The sequence below is a fragment of the Stegostoma tigrinum genome, chromosome 5 (genome assembly GCF_030684315.1).
Source record: "Stegostoma tigrinum isolate sSteTig4 chromosome 5, sSteTig4.hap1, whole genome shotgun sequence".
NCBI lineage: Eukaryota > Metazoa > Chordata > Chondrichthyes > Orectolobiformes > Stegostomatidae > Stegostoma > Stegostoma tigrinum.
In genome coordinates, this window is record NC_081358.1 from 28,378,472 (window position 1) to 28,405,017 (window position 26,546).

Here is a 26,546-nt window from a genome sequence, read left to right on the forward strand (position 1 = left end):
TGCAATGTCTGAAACTGTCATGGCAGCAGGTTCCATTGAGGCAGTCAAGGAGACACCAGATGATGATGTAAATAGAAGCAATATTAAGGGTAATGGGAAAAAGCAGCAAACACGATGGTCTGCACTGTATCAATCGGGTGATACTACTGCTGTCACAGTGGCTGCCCCTTGGCTGATGGAAAGCCACTGACTTTCACTTACAAAGACTGCAAATGGAGATGTGGGACGATCTCAAACAGCTCTGCTTCTCAAAAGCCCAGGTTAGGGCTGTACTACTTTGATGTGAGTGGCAGTAATCTGGGGCTGGCTTAGGTGACAGGTATGAGCAAAGTGGTGGCAGGACAAATACAGTCACCTTGGTGTTCACCCTCCAGATGCCACTGCTGCATCAGCAGGGCAGGTATGGGCATTGTTGGCTGAGCCAGTATTTATCACCCATCACTAATTGGCCTGGAGAAAGTGATGGTGAGCAGCCTTTTTGAACTGCTGCATTCCTTTACATGAAAGAACACCCAGAATGCTGTTAGGGAGTGAGTTCCAGAATTCTGGGATACATTGCAGCAAGTTTGATGCATTACATTCTGCCCCTCCTCCAAGTCATTAATATAGATAGAAAATACCTGAGGCCCAAGGATCGATCTTTGCGGTATTCCATTTGTTACATCTCTTCAACGTAAGAAAGGAATCATTCATTCAATTCAATTCAACTACCTCAAAAATAATTGGATGCAAATGTATTTATGCTGCAGATTATGGTTGGTATAGTGCAGCTATATAGTGCAGCCAGTGAGTGGAATTTTTTATGAGGTCAAGGGTCCTGCCTGAAGAATAATAGCTTTGGTGAGGCCTCAGTGGATTGACGAAATCCATGGCAATGATGAGCAAGTACAGTTAGGGACGAAGTTTGAAAGAGGTAGAGAGGATAGCAAAGTCTAAATAAATAACATAGTTGCAGTCTGGTGGTCCAGGGTGAAATAGTGCTGTAAACAAATCAATCTTGCAAAACTTATAGGAACATTTCAACTCAATCTTGCAAAATGTATAGGGACATTTCTCATTTTTTGGCATGACATGTTCCTTACAAGAAATGTCATATGCAAAATGTGTCTTATTGTAGACATCTAATTAATGCAAATACACCAAAAGAATGTAACAATTACCAAATAAAACAAGAGGTAACGTAGTAATTGTAATGAGGTCAGCCAGGTGGACCTCATAGAGTTTGAGTTCCCTGACTAGGCTGTTAATCTGGTCCAATCAGGGAATCCTGGCTGACAGATATAAACGGGAGTATCAGAGATTCTGAGAGCTGGCTCTGATACAGCTGGATCAGTGTCAATGGCTCCCCACATGTCAATAAAGAGCGACTTGGTGACAGGATACCAGCCCCTGTGGAGTTATTTCAGTAACTACTGTGTTTAGGGGTTAATATCATTGACTAATTGGAAGAAATCAAGAGTTAAGAGTTTCTTCATTTTGTCGCAAAACCATATGAACTTTGTAAAATAAGAACACATTCTCATGGCAAAGCATGATTTCATTTCCTATTTTGACAATTCTAAAATTTAAAGTTCTATAAGTATGCAGTCTGTGCACACTTTCCATTTGGAAGCGACTTTTAATGTTTGCTTATGCCATCTTGCCAAAATGCAGGTTTCATTTGGAAGATTGAATGGTATATTTGGGTTTGTGTTCATACTTAGCCTCCTTATTCCCAGCAGAGTTAATTACAGCTTAAAAAGAAACTGTCCCAATTTTCATCCACAGGAAAACTCTACATGCGTGTTTTAGCAGAAAAATGATCTCAAAGGTTTAGAGATTATCATAGAAAATAAATAGTGCAGTATAGGATCATGAACAATTTGAGAAGATTAACTGTAGCTCACATTGACCTTGCATATGTAAGGACAGCACAGTGGCTCAGTGGTCAGCACTGCAGCCTCACAGCACCAGGGACCTGGACTTGATTCCACCCTTGAGTGACTGTCTGTGTGGAGTTTGCACATTCGCCCCCATTTCCTCCCACAGCCCAAAGCTTCGCAAGTTGGGCAGATTGGTCATGCTAAATTACCCTTGTGTTCAGAGATTTGTAGGTTAGCCAATGGAAATATGGGGTTATAGGGTAGGGGGATGGGTCTAGGTGGGATGTTCTTCAGAGGGTCAGTGTGGACTTGTTAGGCCAAATGGCCTGTTTCCATGCTGTAGGGATTCTATGTGTTTCTTTTAACATTAAATGGTATGCACCATTTACCTGTTAATGTTCTTATTCATTCTTTCCTCTTCTAAAAGCGAAATGCAGCCTAGGAGCCTCAGATATTTACCATCTGCAATGATCATATTGAAAGGTGGTGCTGGCTGTAAGGGCCGAATAGCCTACTCCAGCAACTATTGCCTATTGTCTATTGCAATGACACAGATGAAAAGACTGTATGTCTGATGCTAAATTTACTATGAGACTAAGTTGGATCGATAAAGTAAGTTATGAAGATGTTGTGACGAGTCTAAAAGTCAATATGTTACAGATAACAAGGGGAGAAATGTGAACTTGTCCACTTTGGCACACAGAATAGAAATACAGGTTATTTACGTGGAGAGAAATCGCAAAACTCTGATGTACAGAGGGATGTCTTGACATATGAATTACAACTAGTTAGTACATAGGTACAGCAACTGATTTGGAAAACAAATTGAATGTTGGCCTTTCTTTCAAGGGGAACGAAATATAAAAAAAGGAATTTTTTTTGGTAATTTTGCAGAGCACGAGTAGGACCACATCAAGCATAAGATGTAAGCTTTGGTTGCCGTACATACAGAAAGGATAGAATTACATTAAAAGCAATTCAGAGAAGGTTCACACAAGCGAGTCCTGGAATGAGTGTGATGAGGAAAGTTTAAATGGTTTAGACCTGTATCTATTGCAGTTCAGAAAAAAGGAAGGCGATCTGGTGGAAACAGGGACCCAGTAGGGTGGATGCTGAAAGGCTGTTTTACTTTGCAAGAAAAACTAGGAGCTGCAGTTTAAAACTGAGGGGTCTCCATTTAAAACAGATGGGAAGAGTTTCTGTTCTCTAAGGTGGTTATTAATCTGTGTAATAACTTTGTGTCATTGAATATTTTTAAGGAAAAAACAGGTAAATTCTTGACTAACAAAGGACTCAAAGAGCCATGAGGAATAGGCAGGAAATTGGAGTTGAGGCACCATCACATCATCCATTAACTTACAGAACAGCCTACTCCTGCTTATAATTTGTATGTTCATACACGCTAGAAAAACTTGACGAGGTGCAAAATCACAAAATGCTAGCATACAAATTGAGCAGGTAATAGGGAAAGAAAAAGGAATGTTGGCCTTTATTTCAAACGTGCAATTGAATGACAAACCAATAGCTTTCATGATCATCTGGAAGTTATTTCTGTTTAGAATATACCTTTTCCCATCCCACAAAGTTCAATCAATGAGTTATATTATAGTTTTTCTGAAGGCAGTTGGGATCCATTCTTTTCCCCTAACTCATTCTTTGTTAACTTCAGATTCGGAAGCTAAAGTGACTGTGTTTTTATATTTATCCATGGGATATGGGCTTCACTGTGGCAGACAGCATTTATAGTTCATCTCTAATTGTTCTGGAGAAGGTGATGGTGAGTACCTTCTTGAACTGCTGAGCTCTTTATGGTGTAGGGACATCTGTAGTGGTGCTTTGAAATGAAGGCCAACATTTCAGTTGCTTTCCCTATTTCCTGCTCAATTTATATGCTTGGGTTTTAACCTAGCAACAGTGAAGGGATGATGACAGTCCTAGTCAGGATGGTTTGTGTCTTGGGGGAAACTTGCAGGTGGCTGTGTTCATATGCATTTGCTGCCCTTGTGCCTCCAGATGGAGTTGTTCGGATTGGAAGGTACTGCCAGAGGAACCTTGGAGCATTTCTGCATCTTAGAGATGGTACACACTGGCATCACTGTACATCAATAGTGAAGTGAGTGAACAAAGAAGCTGTGGTGACAATTAAGACGGTTCTTTGTCACAGATGGTGTCAACCTGCTTGATTGTTGTTGGAGCTGTATTCATCCAGACAAATGTAGGAATATCTCCTCACATTCTTGACATGTGCCTCATAGATGATATATAGACTTTGGGGGAGCCAGGAGCTGAGTGATTCACTGCAGGGTTCCTTGCTTCTGACCTGATCTTATAGTTACAGTGTTTTTATGCCTTGTTCCATTCCATTTCTGGTCAATGGTAACCCCAAGAATGTTCATAGTGGGGCATTCAGCATTCAAAATACAACTGAATGTCAAAGAGTGATGGTTGGGTTCTCGCTTGTCTTTGCTTGTCATGTATGTTACTTGACACTTACCATCCCAAGCATGGATGCTGACTAGTTCTTGCTGCATTGGATACTGCCTATTTCAGTATCTGAACAATGCACAATCATTGGTAAACATCCCCAATTCTGACATGATGTTGGAAGAAAGGGCATTGGTGAAGCAGCTGAAGGCGGTAAGGTTTAGGACACTACCCTGAGGAAATCCTGCAGATATATGCTGTAGCTGAGATGGCTGCAACAGCCACAACATAAGAGCATAAGAACATAAGAATTAGGAGCAGGAGTAGGCCGCCCAGCCCCTCAAGCCTGCCCCGCCATTTAATAAGATCATGGCTGGTCTTTTTGAGGCTCAGCTCCACTTACCTGCCCACTCACCATAACTCCTTTACTGTTCAAAAATTTATCTAGCCTAGCCTTAAAAACATTCAGCGAGGTAGCTTCAACTGCTTCACTGGGCAGGGGATTCCACAGATTCACAACCCTTTGGGTGAAGATGTTCCTCCTGACCTCAGTCCTACATCTGCTTCCCTTTATTTTGAGGCGATGCCCTCTAGTCCTAGTTTCACCTGCTAGCAGAAACAACTTCCCTGCCTCCACCTTATCTATTTCCCTCATAATCTTATATGTTTTTATAAGATCTCCACTCATTCTTCTGAATTCCAACGAGTATAATCCCAGTCTACTCAGTCTCTCCTCATAATCCAACCCTTTCAACTCTGGTATCAACTGAGTGAATCTCCTCTGCACCCCCTCCAGTGCTAGTATATCTCTTCTCAAGTAAGGAGACCAAAACTGCACACAGTACTCCAGCGGTGGCCTTACTAGGACCCTATACAGTTGCAGCATAGCCTCCTTGTTTTCAAACTCCATCCCTCAAGAAATGGCAGGCAAAATTCCATTTGCCTTTTTAATTATCTGCTGCATCTGCAATCCTACTTTTAGCACTTCATGCACAAGGGCACCCAAGTCCCTCTGCACAGCAGTGTGCTGCAATTTTTTACCATTTAAAATATAGTACATTTTGCTGTTATTCCTACCAAAATGGATGACCTCACACATATCAACATTGTACTCCATCTGCCAGACCTTTGCCCACTCACTTAGACTATCTATATCCCTCTGCAGACTTTCAGTGTCTTCTGCACAGTTTGCTCTTTCAGTGTCATCTGCAAATTTTGACGCACCACACTTAGACCCCAACTCCAAATAATCTGTACAAATTGTAAACAACAACACTGATCCCTGAGGCACACCACTAGCCACTGACCGCCAACCAGAAAAACACCCACTTACCCGCACTCTTTGCTTTCTACTGGTCAACCAATCCTCTATCCATGCCAATACATTATCTGTAATACCATGCAACTTTATCTTATGTAGCAGCCTTTGATGTGGCACCTTGTCAAATGCCTTCTGGAAATCCAGATACACCATATCCACAGGTTCCCCATTATCTACGATGCAAGTAATGTCCTCAAACAATTCCACCAAATTAGTTAAACATGACATACCCTTCATGAACCCATGCTGGGTGTGCCCAATGGAACAATTTATATCCAGAGGTCTTGCTATTTCTTCCTTAATGATAGATTCAAGCATTTTCCCCACTACCGAGGTTAAGCTAACTGGCCTATAGTTACCTGCTTTTTGTCTACTTCCTTTTTTAAACAGTGGCAACACATTGGCTATTTTCCAATCTGCGGGAACCACCCCAGAGTCCAGTGAATTTCGGCATGTAATTACTAGCGCATTAGCTATTTCCCCCATCACCTCTTTTAGTACCCTGGGATGCAGTTCATCAGGGCCAGGAGACTTGTCTACCTTTAACCCCATTAGCTTTACCAGCACTGCCTCCTTAATGATGATGATAGCTTCTCGGTCCTCACCTGCTATAACCTTCTTGCCTTTAGCTTTTGACATGTTATTTGTGTCTTCCCCTGTGAAGACCGACATGAAATAACTGTTTAACTTCTCGGCTAGTTCCTCATTCCCAGTTATTTAAGTTGGCATTCTCATCCTCTGAAGGACCAATGTTTGCCTTTGCCACTCTTTTACGATTTATAGAAACTTTTCCTGCCTGTTTTTATATTCTGAACTAATTTACTCTCATAATCTATCTCACTTTTCTTTATAACTTTTTTTGTGGCTTTCTGTTGGCCTTTAAAGTTTTCCCAGTCTACTAGTTTCCCAATACTCTTTGCTTTTTTGTATGCGTTTTTTTTCAATCTGATACTTTCCTTTATTTCCTTAGATATCCATGGCTGGGTCTCTCTTTTCCTACAATTCTTCCTTATCACTGGAATATACTTCTGCTGAGCAGTGTGAAAAATTGTTTTGAAAGTCCTCCACTGTTCCTCAATTGACCCACCATAAAGTTTTGGCTCCCATTCTGCCTTAGCTAACTCCTCCCTCATTCCTTCATAGTCTCCTTTGTTTAAGCACAGGGCATAGGTACTGGATTTAACCTTCTCACGCTCCATCTGTATTTTAATTTCAACCACGCTGTGAACCCTCCTTCCAAGAGGATCCCTAACTGTGAGATCATTAATTTTTCCTGTCACATTACACAGGGCTAGATCTAGGATAGCTTGCTCCCTTGTGATTCCATTATATATTGTTCAAGGAAATTATCACAGATGCATTCTATGAACCTCCTCCTCAAGGCTGCCATGACCAACCTGGTTTGACCAATCGATATGTAGATTAAAATCCCCCGTGATAATTGCTGTACCATTTTTACATGCATTAGCAATTTCGATGTTTATTGCCCGCCCCACCACAATGTCATTATTTGGTGGCCTATAGACCACACCTATCAGTGACTTCTTCTCCCTGCTATTCCTAATTACCACCCAAATGGATTCAACATTTTGCTCAGTAGAATCTATATTATCTCTCACTACTGCCCTGACATCATTCTTAAAAATCAGAGCAATATCACCTCCCTTACCTTCTTGCATGGCCTTCCGAACAGTTTGATCCCCCTGGATATTTAACTCCCAGACATGACCATCCTGTAACGGCCACTAACTCATACCCATTTGCCATGATTTGCACCATCAACTCGTCCACTTGTTTCAAATGCTCGAACATTCAGATAAAGTGCCCGTAAGCCAGTTTTTGCACCTTCTTTTTGGGCCCTATTACCTCCATTACTAACAGCTCTTGAGTTTCTCCTTCCCTTTAACTTTTTTCCTAATTTTCAATGGAGTTGAAGCTTCCTCGTCACCTGCTAACCTGCTGCTTTGCCTCACATTAATTGTTATTCTCCCTCTACACTCACTTCTCCCTTCCCCCCTACTTACTAGTTTAAAGTCCTATTAACCATCCTATTTACCCTTTTCGCCAGAACACTGGACTCGGCCGTGTTCGGCTGGAGTCCATCCCAGCGACATAGATCCCTCCTGCCCCAGAACTGATGCCAGTGCCCCATGAAAAGGAAACCCTCTTTCCCACACCACTCTTTTAGCCACGTGTTTACTTCCCTGATCCTCACCTCCCTATGCCAATTTGCACGTGGCTCGGGCAGCAATCCAGAAATTATGACCCTTGAAGGCCTGTTTTTTAAATTTTGTTCCTAGCTTTTCATAATCCCAAAACAGGTCTTCTTTCCTAGTCCTGCCTATGTTGTTGGTGCCCACGTGGACCATAAGAACTGGATCCTCCCCTTCCCTCTCTAGTATCCTCTCAAGCTGGTCAGAGATGTCTTGCACCCTGGCACCAGGAAGGCAACACACCACGCAGGATTCTCTATCCTGCTTGCAAAGGACACTGTCTATCCCCCGATGATGGAATCCCCTACAACTACAATCTGTCTTTTTGCTCCTCACTCTTGAATGGCCCCCTGACCATGGTGCCATGGTCAGTTGACTCATCATTCCTGCAGCCCTGTTCCTCATCCACGCAGGGAGCAAGTGCCTGATACCTGTGGGACAATGTCAAGGGCTGCAGCTCCTGTGTTCCTGTCTGCAGGGTCCCTCTACCTGCCTCACTCGCAGTCACACACTGCTGTCCCTGCCCCCACCAATCGAATTGACATTAGTTAATCTACCGGGTGTGGCTGCCTGGTAGGATCCAGGTATTTCTCCCCCTCCCGGATGTGCCGCAGTGTTTGGAGTTCGGATTCCAGCTCATCAACTTTGAGCCTGAGCTCCTCAAGCAGCCAACACTTGCTGCAGATGTGGTCACTGCCGTTCTCAATGGGATTGTCTAGCTCCCACATCATACAGCTACAACACATTACCTGGCCTGCCATCTCTACTTCGTTAATTATTTAAAATTAATTAGTTTTACTTTAGTTTAGATATTAGTTAATTCCTAAATTTATTGGGTGGAAGTTTGCCTTCCCAGGCTGCCCTTGCGCTTTCTCCTGGACTCCCGCCACTGAAAACAACTGAAAAAAAAACCACTCTCCTTTGTGAGAAGTATGGGTCCAACCAACAGAAAGTGCTCTCTAGTTCCCATTGACTCCACTTTTGCTGGGGCTACTCAACAGTGCACTCAGTCAAATGCAGCCTTGATGTCAAAGACAGTCATTAGACAGCCATACCCTCCTCTCTGGTGTTCAACTCTTTTTAATATATTTGGCCTAAGGTTGTAATGAAGTCAGGGGCCAAGTGGAACCCAAACTGGGTAGCAGCGAGCAGGTTATTTATTTGCAAGTGCTGTTTGATATCACTACCAATGGCCCCTTCCATAACTTATCTAATTGTCGAGAATGGACTGAGGCAGTAATTGGCTTGGTAATAAAGTGAGAAGCTGGATGAACACAGCAGGCCAAGCAGCATCTCAGGAGCACAAAAGCTGACGTTTCGGGCCTAGACCCTTCATCAGATCTCTGATGAAGGGTCTCGGCCCGTAACGTCAGCTCGGCCTGCTGTGTTCATCCAGCTTCACACTTTATTATCTTGGATTCTCCAGCATCTGCAGTTCCCATTATCTCAGTAATTGGCTTGTTTTGGTTCGTGAGATAATGGGAACTGCAGATGCTGGAGATTCCAAGACAATAAAATGTGAGGCTGGATGAACACAGCAGGCCAAGCAGCATCTCAGGAGCACAAAAGCTGACGTTTCGGGCCTAGACCCTTCATCAGAGAGGGGGATGGGGGGAGGGAACTGGAATAAATAGGGAGAGAGGGGGAGGCGGACCGAAGATGGAGAGCAAAGAAGATAGGTGGAGAGGGTGTAGGTGGGGAGGTAGGGAGGGGATAGGTCAGTCCAGGGAAGACGGACAGGTCAAGGAGGTGGGATGAGGTTAGTAGGTAGCTGGGGGTGCGGCTGGGGGTGGGAGGAAGGGATGGGTGAGAGGAAGAACCGGTTAGGGAGGCAGAGACAGGTTGGACTGGTTTTGGGATGCAGTGGGTGGGGGGGAAGAGCTGGGCTGGTTGTGTGGTGCAGTGGGGGGAGGGGATGAACTGGGCTGGTTTAGGGATGCAGTGGGGGAAGGGGAGATTTTGAAACTGGTGAAGTCCACATTGATACCATATGGCTGCAGGGTTCCCAGGCGGAATATGAGTTGCTGTTCCTGCAACCTTCGGGTGGCATCATTGTGGCAGTGCAGGAGGCCCATGATGGACATGTCATCAAGAGAATGGGAGGGGGAGTGGAAATGGTTTGCGACTGGGAGGTGCAGTTGTTTGTTGCGAACTGAGCGGAGGTGTTCTGCAAAGCGGTCCCCAAGCCTCCGCTTGGTTTCCCCAATGTAGAGAAAGCCGCACCGGGTACAGTGGATGCAGTATACCACATTGGCAGATGTGCAGGTGAACCTCTGCTTAATGTGGAATGTCATCTTGGGGCCTGGGATGGGGGTGAGGGAGGAGGTGTGGGGACAAGTAGCCCACCGACTCCCACAGTAGCCATCTCCAGCACATCCCTCACCTTCCTGGACCTCTCAGTCTCCATCTCAGGCAACCAGCTTGTAACTGATGTCCATTTCAAGCCCACCGACTCCCACAGTGCCATCTCCAGCACATCCCTCACCTTCCTGGACCTCTCAGTCTCCATCTCAGGCAACCAGCTTGTAACTGATGTCCATTTCAAGCCCACCGACTCCCACAGCTACCTAGAATACACCTCCTCCCACCCACCCTCCTGCAAAAACTCCATCCCCTATTCCCAATTCCTCCGCCTCCGCCGCATCTGCTCCCACGATAAGACATTCCACTCCCGCACATCCCAGATGTCCAAGTTCTTTAAGGACCGCAACTTCCCCCCCACGGTGATTGAGAACGCCCTTGACCGCGTCTCCCGCATTTCCCGCGACACATCCCTCACACCCCGCCCCCGCCACAACCGCCCCAAGAGGATCCCCCTCGTTCTCACACACCACCCTACCAACCTCCGGATACAACGCATTATCCTCCGACACTTCCGCCATTTACAATCCGACCCCACCACCCAAGACATTTTTCCATCCCCACCCCTGTCTGCTTTCCGGAGAGACCACTCTCTCCGTGACTCCCTTGTTCGCTCCACACTGCCCTCCAACCCCACCACACCCGGCACCTTCCCCTGCAACCGCAGGAAATGCTACACTTGTCCCCACACCTCCTCCCTCACCCCCATCCCAGGCCCCAAGATGACATTCCACATTAAGCAGAGGTTCACCTGCACATCTGCCAATGTGGTATACTGCATCCACTGTACCCGGTGCGGCTTTCTCTACATTGGGGAAACCAAGCGGAGGCTTGGGGACCGCTTTGCAGAACACCTCCGCTCAGTTCGCAACAAACAACTGCACCTCCCAGTCGCAAACCATTTCCACTCCCCCTCCCATTCTCTTGATGACATGTCCATCATGGGCCTCCTGCACTGCCACAATGATGCCACCCGAAGGTTGCAGGAACAGCAACTCATATTCCGCCTGGGAACCCTGCAGCCATATGGTATCAATGTGGACTTCACCAGTTTCAAAATCTCCCCTTCCCCCACTGCATCCCTAAACCAGCCCAGTTCATCCCCTCCCCCCACTGCACCACACAACCAGCCCAGCTCTTCCCCCCCACCCACTGCATCCCAAAACCAGTCCAACCTGTCTCTGCCTCCCTAACCGGTTCTTCCTCTCACCCATCCCTTCCTCCCACCCCCAGCCGCACCCCCAGCTACCTACTAACCTCATCCCACCTCCTTGACCTGTCCGTCTTCCCTGGACTGACCTATCCCCTCCCTACCTCCCCACCTACACCCTCTCCACCTATCTTCTTTGCTCTCCATCTTCGGTCCGCCTCCCCCTCTCTCCCTATTTATTCCAGTTCCCTCCCCCCATCCCCCTCTCTGATGAAGGGTCTAGGCCCGAAACGTCAGCTTTTGTGCTCCTGAGATGCTGCTTGGCCTGCTGTGTTCATCCAGCCTCACATTTTATTGTCTTGTTTTGGTTCGTCTTGCTTTTTGCATATAGAAAATACAAGCCGATGTTTGATATTGTTGGGTGGATGCCTGTATTGTAATTGTACAGGAAAGGCTTCAATTTGTGAACTTCAGTTTTAAGAATTAATATCATTACTTTTACAATATATTGATTCCCCATCTTGTTATTTTTCATTTTACCTTTTAAGGGAGTAGCCTGTTCTCCAAAATGGAATTTAACATAAACATAGCTCTTAATTTCTGTCTTCTACAATTCACTTCACCATTGATCTTTTGACAGTTGCTATAATCTCTCGCTTCACTTAAAAGTTTTCTAAGATTTTTCACCCTTGCTGCTTTTTATTCCAGCATATTACTAGTTGGATTTCCAGTTATTAATTAACTTATTTAGCAATTGTGATCTAAGTCTTTCTAGTTTCCTCCTCTTGTGTAACAACATGCACCCAGATTTGTATTTTGGATGTGCATGAATTAATAACAGGAGTTACTTTCCTGTCTTTGTAGTAGCAGCAAACTTAGTAACTCTCACTTGGTCCCTTCATCAAAATTTATTATGATAGCTGTAAGTCATTGAGGCCTCAACACTGATCTCTGTGGCACACCAGTAGTTGTAGTTTGCCAACCTGAAAATGACCCATTAATCCCTACTCCCTCCTATCTCTACAGTCAACTAATTCTGTATCAATGCTAGATGTAGCTCCTTAATTATGGTCACTTATTTTATGCAGTAACCTTTTATATAATACCTTATCAAACACCTTTTGAAAATCCTACCATACCATATCCACTGGCTCCCTTCATCAACAGGTCTTGCCACATCCAAGAAGAATGCTAATAAATTAATTGTTTTTTTTCTCACAAAACCATGTTGACTCTCCTTAATTGTATTTAGAGTTTCTAAATAGCCTGCTATAAGGTCCTTAAGAGATTCCAGTGATTTTCCAATGCAGAAGCTAGCCAACTGGTCTGTTTTCTGTTTCATTCCTTTCCCAAATAGAGGAGTGACATTTACTATTTTCTAATTTGATGGGACCTTCCCAGAATCAAGTTGGCTGAGGAAGTTACCTTTCCTATATAAATCCTACATACAAAGACAGGATCTCCAGTTACATGTAGGAAAATATTAACAAGTATCAAGAAAATAGTCATAAATCTGAAGTCAAACTGTAATTCCATTTTCTGTAATGAATGTTTGTTTAAACATTACCTCTGGGAAGTCATGAAAATTCAAACTTTGGCGTATACGTTGCATAGTTTGAGACTATAAAACATGGAGAAGCTAAACTTTGCCATATTAAAGCAGTGATTCACATCCAGCTGAGCTTTTTGATTCAATGTTATGTTAATTAACATTGCAGGTATCAGCATTGGCATTGAAATCATATCAGTAGTAATTAAGTAGGTTCCAATGTGCTATTTCTTGTATAGAAAGTTTTTTTTCTGTATAAATATTTTGAATGAATCATATGTATTCATTATGTCATGTTTTTATCATTAACTCTGTCACGTTGACTATTAATTTGTGAGGTATTCCCTTTGCTGGAGGCAACTCTTCATATCAAAGAAAAACCTTTTGAATTGTGACATATCCAATTGCAAGATCCAGCCAGCTTTTGTTTCCAGGAGACCGAGCCTTCAGTCTTACATTGAAGTTCAAATACAAAACAAAACCGAAGATCTTGAACTCATTTAATCCAATTACAAGAATTTAGAAACATTCTGCAACTAAATTTATCAGGTTTCTCTTAATTCCAAGCAATTCAACCAAATTAATCAATTCTGCACTAATTCTTTAAATGCATGTGCTCTATTAAACTTGTGTTTAAGTCAAAGACATAAAAATGTCTGCCGCAAATTTTACTGCACGTGATATTAGATTATGAACCTATGAAGAAATCATGAACAACATTATAATTCAAGGTCAGCCCCAGAAAAGTAAATTTCAAATTAATTATGTGAATAATGTTAGAACGCTGAAATCCATGAAGTAATGCTGGAAATACAAAGTTGTCAATCAGCATCTGAATGAAACTAAATGCTAATTTGAAGATTTTTTTTCCCATATTAAAGGGGCTTTGCAATTGCAGGTCAGTATTTTTGGGTAAAAAAAAGTATCTCATGCTTGAGTCATGCAAAGTAATATTCTAACTATTAGGGATCTATTCAACATTGTGCTTGATTTGCAAACAAGGGAAGAGTGTTCCAATGACTAGCTTTGTCATTTATTGGCACGATGACTGAAATAACTTCACAAAGGCTGGCATCCCAACCACAAGTCACACTTTATTTACACATGCATAGTACGTGACACTGACCCAGCTCAGAGCCAGATCCTAGATTGTGCTGAACCCCTGACATTCCTGTTTTTCTCAGTCAGATAGGGCTCCCTGATTGTACCAGGGTAACAGCCCCAATCAGGGACCTCATATTTTATGACTTCCACTTGGCTGACCTTGTTCCAATCACCACAGTGACCACCAAACCCTTCTCCAGCCTAGCACAAAGGTATCTGTATGAGAAACATAAAAGTTTTTGAAACACTGAGTCATTGATGCTATGAAAGCAGCGGCACAAAGGTCAGCCCTGGTTGATAATGTGGAAACTGAAATGAGCATTTTGCTGAGGTGAGTTTTTTGAAGGAAGCAAAGAATGGGAGAGGTGTAGAATAGGCCACAAGCTTTCTATGATACATTGCACATTCTCACACAAAGTCAGGATTGACCCCAATGAGTTCCTGTTTTCATCTGGACAACTGCAGTTGTTTCAGACACTTAATGCTGCCTTTGAAGATGAGAAAAAACATTACATACAAAATCACTAAGAAACAGGTGAAAGTGTGAAGTAAGTTATCTGTTTTCTGGCTTCTTTTGAGAATGGAGAGTTGCCAGTGAGATCTAACTTAATCTCTCTCTGAACAAAATTATTGTTGAGGGGCCTGAGCAGAGTTAATGGTAATCTTATTGCCCTACATTTTTCCACCTTTAAACTGTAGTCAGAAATATTCAGCAATTTTAGCCATAGGTTACAGTTCAAAGCTGATTTTGCTTGAGGGCTGCTTTCAAACCAAATGTAAGATAATCACACATGTGAGATTTCAGTAATAACATATGTGTTGAATATAGATTAAAAAGGCCAGCAGAAATCAAACATTGTGGAAGATATGTCCGGGCAAGGATGAAAATGATATCTTCCCCCATTCACCCTAAAAATCCTCATAATAGAAAGGTTCATAGTTTTACAAAAATAACCATGGTCAAACACTATAAATAATCCAAATGTTAGCACAGCGTTCTTATGTTTCTACGTGGAATTTATAAAGCAATTAACATATGGGCATCTCTGGGAAGAGCTGATATTTATTATTTAGCCCCAGTTATCCTAGAGAAGGTGGTGATGGTTGATTTGCGGAAGTTACTTCCCTAAGGCTGCTGGAGCATTCCAGGATTTTGATTGAGCAACACATCTTTCATGGCTTGGCTTTTAAGCTATACCTGAAAGTTTGACTGACAGCCTAGTCAAGGAGAACTCAGAGTCAAGAACTGCCTTTAAGCTTAGGCTCCTGAAGAGCTCTATTGCATGTTAATGCTATCTACAATTATACATGCTAATCTGAGATCTACCAGTCTCAGTGTTCATTGCTGCATTTTTAAGAGACTACTACCTACATCCTAACCATTTTCAATCTTTGATCTAATTATTTCCACTTGACTAACTCTGGCTACTCTGCCCTATTTATACACTTAGGGAAGTAATATGAAAAAGTAATTTAGAAGTGCTGCAAGTAAAATTGGTGGATTTTCTTCTCCACTATTGGTTGCCATTAGTTGGGGAATTCAATTGACCTGACAACTTGACCTCTGACATCTCCCCTGTATCTGCCTCCACTCACTTTAAAACTATGCCCCCTCGTAATAGCTACCTCCACCCTAGGAAAACGTCTCTGGCTGTCTACCCCATCCAGACCTCAGATCATTTTGTACACCTCTCTCAATCACCTCTCATCCTTCATTGTTCTAAAGAGAAAAGCCCTAGCTCTCTCAACTTTTCCTCGTAAGACCTTCCCTCCATTCCGGGTAACATTCTGGTAAATCTCCTCCGCACCTTTTCCAATGTCTCCACATCTTTCTTGTAATGAGGCGACCAGAACTGGACACAATACTCCAGATGTGGCCAAACCAGGGCTTTTGTACAGCTGAAGCATAACTTTATGGCTCTTGAACTCAATCCCTCTATTAATGAAAGCTGACACATCATGCACCATCTTAACATCTCTATCCACCTGGGTGGCAGCTTTCAGGGAACTGTGAATATGAACCCCAAGATCCCTCTGCTCCTCCACACAGCCAAGAATCTTTCCGTTAACCCTGTATTCTGCTTTCAAGTTTGTCCTTCCAAAATGAATCACCTCACACTCTTCAAGGTTAAACTCCATCTGCCACTTCTCAGTCCAGCTCGGCATCCTATCAAAGTCCCTTTGTAACCTAGAACAGCCCTCTGCACTGTCTACAATGCAACCTGCCTTTGTATCATCAAATGCAACACGCAGATTCAGATACTATGCACAGGTCATTAATGAAACAATCCACCATTTCTCCTGCGCATTGAGGTCTGCTACTGGAGTAAGATCTTGCCATGTTTTATTGTTCTTGAAATGAAATATTTGTCAAAATCTATATAAGGTTTTCAAATGTCATCTGTTTCTGATTGATCTGTTGTCGATGTGATGCAACATCTGAAGTTCTTCCAAGATAGCGGACATTTGTGCTAACCAGGCTCTGCATTTGTTTTGGTGTCCAGTGCTAAAGCTGTTGAAATCTCAGGAATTGTGTTTTCCATATTTGTTAATTTACTGATCTATCAAATGCATCATATGGCTTAACTTCATCTGGTGGAAAAATCAGTTCTGGTGGCATTGATTCATTGTTGACAGGCACATGAGGCTATTGATAATTTTCTTGATTTTGATCTCATTGAACTATGCTAAGTTTGTTGTATAGTTGTATAATTTATTGATGTCACAATTTTTTTTAATAGAAAAACAATAGAAAGCACACTATCTGGATGCATCATGGCTTGGTAAGGCAACTGTTCTACCCAGGATCATAAGAAACTGCAGAGAGTTGCAAACACAGCCTAGACCATCACACAATCCAACCTTCCATTCATTGACTCTGTCTACACTTCTGACTGCCTTGAAAAGGCAGCCAACATTATCAAAGACCCCTCCAACCCCTGATATAATCTCTACCAACCTCTTCCATCAGGCAAATGACACAAAAGCTTAAAAACATATAGCAACAGGTTCAAGAACACCTTCTTCCCCGCTGTTATTGACTTCTGAAAGGACGTCTCAAATTTCAAATTCAGTGTTGATCTTGCTCTTTGTGCACCTTCTCTGCAGCTATAACATCACATTCCTTACTCTGTTCTATTACCCAAATGCATTTTCTATGGTAAAGTGTGCCTGTACTGCATGCAAAACAAAACTTTTCACTGTACCTTGGTACATGTAAATAAATCAAATCAAATCAAATGGCGAAATGTGTTAAAAATGCCAGTGTCTTCTGACTGAAACCTAATGTTTACTCTGTGCTCATTGAACTCATTAGATGTAAATGAAATTGGTATTAGCCACAAAGAACTCTCTCTTTCTCATAATGTGGCTGTAGAAATACAAGTTAATTATCAAATCAATATACAGACACATGCTAACAATTCAAAATCCAAACTTAAAAGTAAATGCTATCAAAATATGTAGAACTTACATACCTTACATCACAGCTCCCTTTCTTTATCCACCTTTTTAGTTATTTGCTTGGTAACAAAGTTAATTTAAAAATAATTCCTTTCATTGTGTATCGCTTTCTCCGACATCAAATTAATTTAGCTTTAGAGTCGTATTATCATGGAATTTTACTATATAGAAGATGACCATTCGACCATACCCCTCTATTTTAACATATATCCAGCTCTCTTTTGAAATTCCCAATGAAATGCACTCCACCACCCTCCTAGGTAGTGCATTCCAAATCCGAACATTTTCCTGAGAAAAGAAGATTATCTTCCTATCACTCCTAGCTCGCTTGCTGACAGTCATGAAATTGTGACCCTCTAGTTACTGACATACCAACTTGTGGAAACAGAATATCCTTCCTTACACTATCAAAATTTTTTCATAATTTTGAACACCTCAATAAGGTCACCTCTTAATCTTAGTCTATAGCTGAAAACTGAAGACCTCGTGCATTAAAAAGCAATGCAAGAAACAGACTGGTAATTTTTAAGTATGCACAAAGTGACTGAGTGCGAAGAAAACAAGCTAAGAGCCCTAAGCTGTTTCCTATGCCGATGCAGGTAATGCGCAAGTGTCCCTACACACAAAGTAGCCTTGCTGAAAATTGCAAGTCTAGATCAGGGAGTTTAAGATGAAAAAGCCTCTAGAGGCACTGACCGTAAGATGATAGAATTCACTCTGTGATTGTATCATCTAAGAGGCATCTTGGCAGACATATCCATAGGCAGGGGATGGAGGGATAGGGGTAAAAACATGTAGAGCTGGATGAAGACAGCAGGTCAAGCAGCATCAGAGGAGCAGGAAAGCTAATGTTTCGGGCCTAGAGCCTTCTTCAGAAATTGGGGAGGGGCAAGGGATTTTGAAATAAATAGGGAGAGAGGAAGATGTGGATAGAAGATGGATAAAGGAAAAGATAGGTGGAGAGGGGACACACAGGTCAAAGAGGCGGGCAAGGAGCCAGTAAAGTTGAGTGTAGGTGCGGAGTTAGGGAGGGTACAGGTCAGTCCAGGGAGTACAGACAGGTCAAGGGGGCGGGATGAGGTTAGTAGGTAGGAGATGGGTGTGGGGCTTGAGATGGGAGGAGGGGATAGGTGGGAGGAAGGACAGGTTAGGGAGGCAGGGAGGAGCTGGGCTGGTTTTGGGATATGGTTGGGGGAGGGGAGATTTTGAAGCTTTTGAAGTCCACATTGATACCATTGGGCTGCAGGGTTCCCAAGCGGAGTATGAGGTGCTGTTCCTGCAACCTTCAGGTAGCATCGTTGTGGCACTGCAGGAGGCCCAAGATTGACATGTCGTCTAAGGAGTGGGAGGGGCGTTTGAAATGGTTTGCGACTGGGAGGTACAGTTGTTTGTTGCGAGCCGAGCATAGGTGTTCCGCAAAGCAGTCCCCGAGCCTCCGCTTGGTTTCCCCGATGTAGAGGAAATCACATCTGGAACAGCGGATGCAGTATGCCACATTAGCAGATATGCAGGTGAACATCTGCTTGATTATGGAAGGTTTGTTTGGGGCCTGGGATGGGTGTGAGGGGTGAAGTGTAGGGGCAGGTGTAGCACTTCCTGCGGTTGCGGGGAAAAGTGCCGGGTGTGGTGGGGTTGGAGGGGAGTGTGCAGCAGACAAGGGAGCCATGGAGAGGGTGGTCCCTCTGGAAAGCAGATAAGGATGGGGAGGGAAAAATGCCTTTGGCAGTGTGTTCAGATTGCAGATGGCAGACGTTTTGGAGGATGATATTTTGGATCTGGAGTTTGTGGGATGGTACTTGAGGACAAGGGGAATTCTGTTTTGGTTATTAATGCGGGGAGAGGGTGTAAGGGATGAATTGCAGGAAATGCGGGAGACATGGTCGAGGGTGTTCTCGACCACTGTGTGGTGGGGGGGGAGCGGGGTATCTTGCGGTCTTTGAAAAATGAGGACATCCGAGATGTTCACGAGTGGAATGCCTCATCCTGGGAGCAGATGCAGCAGAGGCGAAGGAATTGGGAATAGGGGATAGCATTTTTGCAGGAAGGTGGGTGGGAGGAGGTGTATTCTAGGTAGCTGTGGGAGTAGGTGGGCTGGAAATGGATATAGTTTTCCAGGTGGTTGCCAGAGATGGAGACAGAGAGGTCCAGGAAGGAGAGAGAGGTATTAGAGATGGTCCAGGTGAACTTGAGGTTGTGGTGGAAGGTGCTGGTGAAGTGGATGAACTGTTTGAGCGCCTCGTGGGAGCACAAGGCGACACCGACACAGTCATCAATGTAACGGAGGAAGAGATGGGGCTTGGGGCCAGTGTAGATACGAAAGGGGGATTGTTCTACATAACCTACAAAGAGGCAGGCATAGCTTGGGCCCATGCGGGTGCCCATGGCCACCCCCTTTGTCTGTAGGAACTGGGAGGAATTGAAGGAGAGTTGTTAAGGGTGAGGACGAGTTAAGCGGATGAGGGTGTCGGTGGAGGGGGACTGGTTGGGTCTGCGGGACAGAAGGAAGCAGAGGGCCTTTAGGCTATCTGTAGGGGGAATGCAGCTATATAGGGACTGGATGTCCATGGTAAAGACGAGGTGTTGGGGAATTGGAAGTTTTGGAGGAGGTGGAGGGCTTGGGTGGTGTCACGGACCTGGGTGGGGAGTTGCTGTACCAAGGGGGAGAAAATGGAGTTGAAAGAAGTAGAGATAAATTCTGTGGGGCAGGAGCAGGCAGAGACAATGAGTTGACCAGGGCAGTCAGGTTTGTGGATTTTGGGAAGGAGATAGAAACGGGCCTTGCGGGGTTGGGGAATGATGAGGTTGGAGGCTGTGGGCGGGAGGTCACCTGATGCAATGAGGTTGTGGATGATTTGGAGATAATGTTTGGTGGTCAGGTCATGATCAAGGGGGCAGTAGGAGGATGTGATGGATTAATTAGAGGTAAAAATATATTAACCTAGAAAGGAGTCATGCATCCATGCAGACTTGCAGACCTGTTCTGGTGCAGTACTGTTCTTTGTTCTTTTCCTAGCTACTTTCAGTTCTGAAGAAGGGTCACTGGACCTGAAACTTTAACGCTGCTTATTCTCTCTCCATAGATTCTGCCAGGTTTCTGCAACAATTTCTGCCTTTATGCCATTATTTGTTGTACAACCAAAGTTCTCAAGCAAGACTAAAGGGAGTAGATGGACCCTCCTCCCGGGGGAAGGCTCCCTTTCACAGCCCAGCCCATCTTTTTGCCTACTTAATGCATATGTAATATTTCTGCAGCAGTGTCTGCCAGTGCTTGCTATGAAATGTGTTTGGGGAATGAGAACCTTGGTTTGCTTTTGAGTGTGTTTGCCTGATTACATTTCCTTAGTTGAAATGACAAGCAGGCAAATGGCATGCCCAATGTGGTGGTCATGTCTGCTTGAGGCCATAACTTTAATATGCATTCCTGGGACAATAGATGAGGAAGCCTCCAGATGAAATAGAAATGGAAGCCAGATGGGGTGGCTTTACTGAACCTCAGGAGGCACGATAACAGTAGTTGCCCATTGTAATGTTTCCAATTCCAAAGGCTTTACCTCACCCCTGAGGGAGAATCAGTGACTAACTCCGCTCCGTTTGGATGCTCTGTCAGCCATTTTGTGCTGTTGGCCTTCAATTTGACAAGGTGAGGTTTCAACTGCATGTCTTTGTGAGGGTGTTGCAGACTCCACCTAAAGCATGAAGTAACTCCTCCATCCTTCATGTTCCCTTTGTGTTGCTGCCTCTATGGCCACCTATGGCCTTCCAGACTTCACTCATTTCAGTTCAGCCAGTTTGTACAGGCGTTAACGTCCCCACCTTGCCCCGTGGCTTCGTGAGTTGCCATGCCTTTGTTGACCACATAATGTCTCTTTGAAGTGACTGGAATTCCTGTGCCCTGTTTGAATCACCAACATTATACTTCGACTTTCTCCCTTTCTTGTGGGCCATTCAATCAACAGCTTATTGTATCCCATCCACAAAGTTGAATTATCGACATTTTACAGGAATTCATGGACTGTCCCAAAATAATCCTGCTGAACTTTGTAGAGAAAACCCCTGAACCGATTGTGCTCCAAGCCAGGATCGCCTCAAATGAGAAAGGCCCCCAGACTGATGTCTCCATGGCATCCCAACTGACTGACCTGCAATCTCTGGCCTGACTGCACTTGACTGGCAGAAACTGATCATGGTTGCAAGGACAGGAATCCTTGGAATCTTGTTGATCAGTGATTGACAAACAGTAGGAAACCATTCAAATCAGTCTGTTGGCTGATTGTGACAGTACCATCATCTGACTGTAATTCTCACTCATCACATAAAATACTACTCCCTTTGTCTTTCAGGTATGGTCACAGTGTATTTGCTGTGTATGTTGCTGGTGTTACATTAATTTAGCATTATTTGACTTAACAATGTATCTAACTCCTGCCAAGGGGGTTAGAGCCAGGAGGTCCAGTGAATATGATCTATTAGGATTTCCAGAAGGCCTTTGACAAAGTGCTACACAGGAGGCTACCAAAGAAGATAAGAGCCCACGAAATTAGCAGTCTTTTTCAGGATGGCAGCTGGTGACTAGTAGAGTTCCAGAGGACTTACTGTTGGGACAATAGCTAGTCACGTTCTACATTAACAATCTCGAGGGCATTCTTGCTAAGTTTGCAAACGAAGTAGGGTTGAGGAAACAGGGAAGCCACAGAAGGAGAGAGATAATGGGAACTGCAGATGCTGGAGAATCTGAGATAACAAAGTGTGGAGCTGGATGAACACAGCAGGCCAAGCAGCATCTTAGGATCACAAAAGCTGATGTTTCGGGCCTAGACCCTTCATCAGGGTCTAGGCCCGAAACGTCAGCTTTTGTGCTCCAAAGATGCTGCTTGGCTTGCTGTGTGCATCCAGCTCCACACTTTGTTACCTCGGAAGCTACAGAAGGAATTGGACAGGCTAGGAGAGTGAGTAAAGAAGTGGCAGATGGAATGCAATGTTGGAAAGTTGAGGTTGGGCATTTTGGTAGGAAGAATAGAGGGGTAGGTTATTTTCTAAATCAGGAAAGGCTTCGGAAATTGGAATCACAAAGGGACTTGGGAATCTTGATTCAGGATTCTTTTAAGGTAAGCATATAGGTTCAGTTGGTAGTTTGGAAGGCAAGTGCAATGCTAGCACTCATTTTAAGAGGGCTAGAATACAAGAACAGGGACGTACTGCTGCAGTTATTATGAGCAGTTTGGACCCCTGTCTAGGGATGGACTTGCTGGCATCAGAGGCTGTCAGGAGAAGGTTTACAAGAATTATCCCCAGGATGAAGAGCTTGTCATATGAAGAATGGATGAGGACTCTGCGTCTGTACTTGATGGAGTTTTAAAGGACTTGTGGGGGGGGATCTCATTGAAACTTACAAAATACTGAGAGGCCTAGATAGCGTGGATGTAGAGAAGATGTTTCTACTCATAGGAGAGAAAAGACCCAAGGGTACAGGCTCAGAGAGAAGGGACACCCTTTAGAACTGAGATGAAGAGGAAATTCTTCAACCAGAGCGTGGTGGGACTCATTGCCACAGAAGGTGGAAACCAAGTCATTGAGTGTAGTTAAGACAGAGATAGATAGCTTCTTGATTAGCAAAGGGATCAAGGGTTATGGGGAGAAGGCAGGAGAATAGGGTTGAGAAATATATCATCCATGTTTGAATAGTGGAGCTGTTTGATGGCTGAGTGGCCTCATCCTGCTCCCTCTCTTATAGTCTTTTGGTCTAAGTTGTAGTTGCTCCTGAGTTCCAAAGTGAAATCAGACTAATCTCTGAACTCCAAGACCTAGGTCTCTGCTCTGCTCTCTGCAACTGGATCCTTGACTTCCTGACCCATGGACAGCAATCAGTGAGAATAGGCAACAGCACCTTCTCCACAATAATCCTCAACACCTGCACCCCGTAAGGCTGCCCACTCAGCCCCTTACTATACTCCTTTGTACACTCATGGCTGTATGACCAAATTTCATCTTAACTCCATCTACAAGTTTGCTAATGATACCACTACAGTAGGCTCGATCTCAAAAATGATGAGACAGAATACAGGAAAGAGATAGAGTGTTTGGTGGCATGAAGTAAAAGTAACAATCTCTCCCTCAACATCAGCAAAACAAAAGAGCTGGCCATTAACTTCAGGAGGCAACAGAGAAGACATGCCTGGGTCTACATCCATGGAGATGAGGTGGAGACCGTTGAGGGCATCAAGTTCCTAGGAGTGACAATCACCAACAATCTGCCCTGGCCTACCCATGCTGATGTGACTGTCAAGAAAGTACAACAATGCCTCTACATCCTTAGGAGGCTAAGGACATTCGGCATGTCCACAAAGACTCTTACCAACTTTTATAGATGCACCATAGAAAGCATTCAATCTGGATGCATCACGGCCTAATGCCGCAACTGCACTGCCCAGAGCTATAGAAACTACAGAGCATTGTTAACACAGCCCAGTCCATCATGCAAGCCAACCTTCCATCCATTGACTCTACCTATACTTCTTGCTGCCTTGAAAAGGCAGCCAGCATCATCAAAGTCCCCTCTTTATCAGGTTATAACCTCTTACAATCTCTTCCATCTGGCTGTAAATGTCAGCTCTGACATCTCTACGCAGTTGCTGCCAGATTTGCTGAGCTTTTCCTGCAACTTCAGTTTTTGTCTCTTATTTTCATGGCACCAGTTTATCTCTTGCTCTCACCTTTTGGCCTAAACAACGTCCACAAACTTTCAATCAATAACAGCAAGTAAATGGATGAATTTTGCCATCAATTAAATGATAACATTTGCTATGTCAATGATCACTTGTTCTCAGTTATTTTACTTTTGCTTCAGAATGCGGCACAACTATCATTGTCTATATTGCTAAGGAGGTACACCCATTACCTACAAATTATTTGTAAGTAAGATACACTTAGGGAACTGATGACCCATGCTTATTTTTCACAATGAGTGCATTGAGGCATTGAACTTGCACATGCCTAAGCCAAGAGAACCTTGCTGCATTCAACTGCATTCTTATTTAATGTATTCTGACCATGTAATTCTAAACCAGTTATTTAGAACATTGTCCTTTTTTTACATTACAAGCCCTAATGAAAGCTGCAAATCTATCACCTTTAACTCAGGGATGCCTAAAGTGATTTGTGCTTTTGTATTTTTGAAAATTAAATGACCATGTTAATTCTTTGTTTCAAAAAAAAAGGGCTTGGCTGCCAATACTGAATGTGGTGTGTTATTAATAGCTAACACAATTCATCCTTTGAAACCTAATATAGGCAACCCCCCACCGTCTTGCAATGGAGTGCATTAATATTTAATGTTGATGGCATTTATTCTTCACTCTCTTCAATTAAAACAATAACACTAAAGAAATGTCAATCAGTCGTTTGTGTTGTTTTTGTGAATTCAGTACGTAAAGTGATTGCGGGTCTAATTACAATTGCCGAGAATTTCTCGCTTCCACATTCTCTATTATACACACAATGCACTTGACTAGCATGCAAATATCATTTCAGTCATCAATAAAATAAGTTGAAATGTGGGTCTCAGTGAGGAGAATACTAGGGTGCCATTACAGTCAAAGACATTGGTTTGCTCTTAAGTTTATGTTCTGACTATTCTAAGATTTAGATTCATTATCTACACTCAGTACAAGCCTGCAAGCAAATTTGAGATGCCAGGTCTTTCAAAATTGCAGTATTGTCTTCCCAAAGCATGCCCTATACCTTTCCATCCACGGTTAGGTGCTGTGTGTTGTGGATTCATTGAGGTTTATGCTGCTGCAGGTTTGGTGCTGTTAAATGTTGAAATATTTCATAAGATCTTTGTTAGAAAAGAAGGTATGGCTGTGAGGAATACAAATGTTATACTGAGACCGGGTCAGCTCACACAGACATGACTCAGCAGAACCTAAGTACTTAAGAGGAAGTACTTTTGTGATAAAATTGTCAGAACCAACGCAAGGTGAAACAATCAATTACTGTCAATTTCTCTTACAATCAATTACTGCCAACTTATCTTCTTAGTTTGGCTCCATTGCTTAATTCCAACTATGATGCAGATCACAGGTAAAATATCAAATGCTTCCAGTTTGGACTTGTTGCACAGTATAAAGTGGTACTTCAGTTATTCTTGGATGGAATAATATTGTACCTTTGAGAACAAATTAACAAATGTACTCAAAATTTTAAAAGTCAACATTTATTTAAAATCATGTTGGCTAAAAATTGTGATCCAATAATACTAGAATGTTGGGATATGCATAACTGCACATGTATTTTTAGTTGTGGAATATTACAATATAGTTTTCATATCCATTTCAAAATTATAAGACCTTTGAGACAGTGAAGCTTTTGTCTTTTGATTTGTGTGCTTGAGATGGTTTGTAAGCAATCCTTTCTTAATGAGTTGCTGTTGGCTTGTTGACATTTCTCTTTTAAAACTGCACGCACAAAACCTGCATTATTAACAGCTGGTTATGTTGGTTTTCACTAATAAGGAGCCTTTCAAGTGAGATGGTGAGATTGTTTGTAGAGAGATGGCTAAAAGGTGTGGAATAAATAGTTAATTGGATAAGCTATTCCAATTTGGGCCCAACATTCTGTGAGCATCAAAGTTAAGGAGCCTCTCAGAGGTTTTGTAAAAGTTGTTTGGTGGACAGCTGTTAACCTCAGTACTTTTTCTTCCTGAATATTTTGCTTCCTCCCCTAAAGGTTCGTGCTTCTTTGACGGAAAGTGACTACTTTCAAGAGGAAAAGCAAACAAAATGTCAACAATTTTCAGACTTTGGTTTGGTAGTAATAAATGAAATAAATGGAGCAAAGCAAAATGAAATCAGAAATGCTAGAAATACCCAGCCGGTCAGACCACAGCTGGAGAGGCAGAAACAAGGACATCGCAGATCATTGACAAATAAAGAAACGAAAGATGAGTCAAGAGGAGCTATAATTGACAGAAGTAGAGTCATGTCAAGCACCAATAAAGGGAACACTGAGTATCTGACATTTTTGAAGTAAATGTCATGCCTGGAAGTTGCAAAGTGCCTAATTGAAAAATGAGTTGCTGCTCTGCATGTTTCTATTGAGCTTT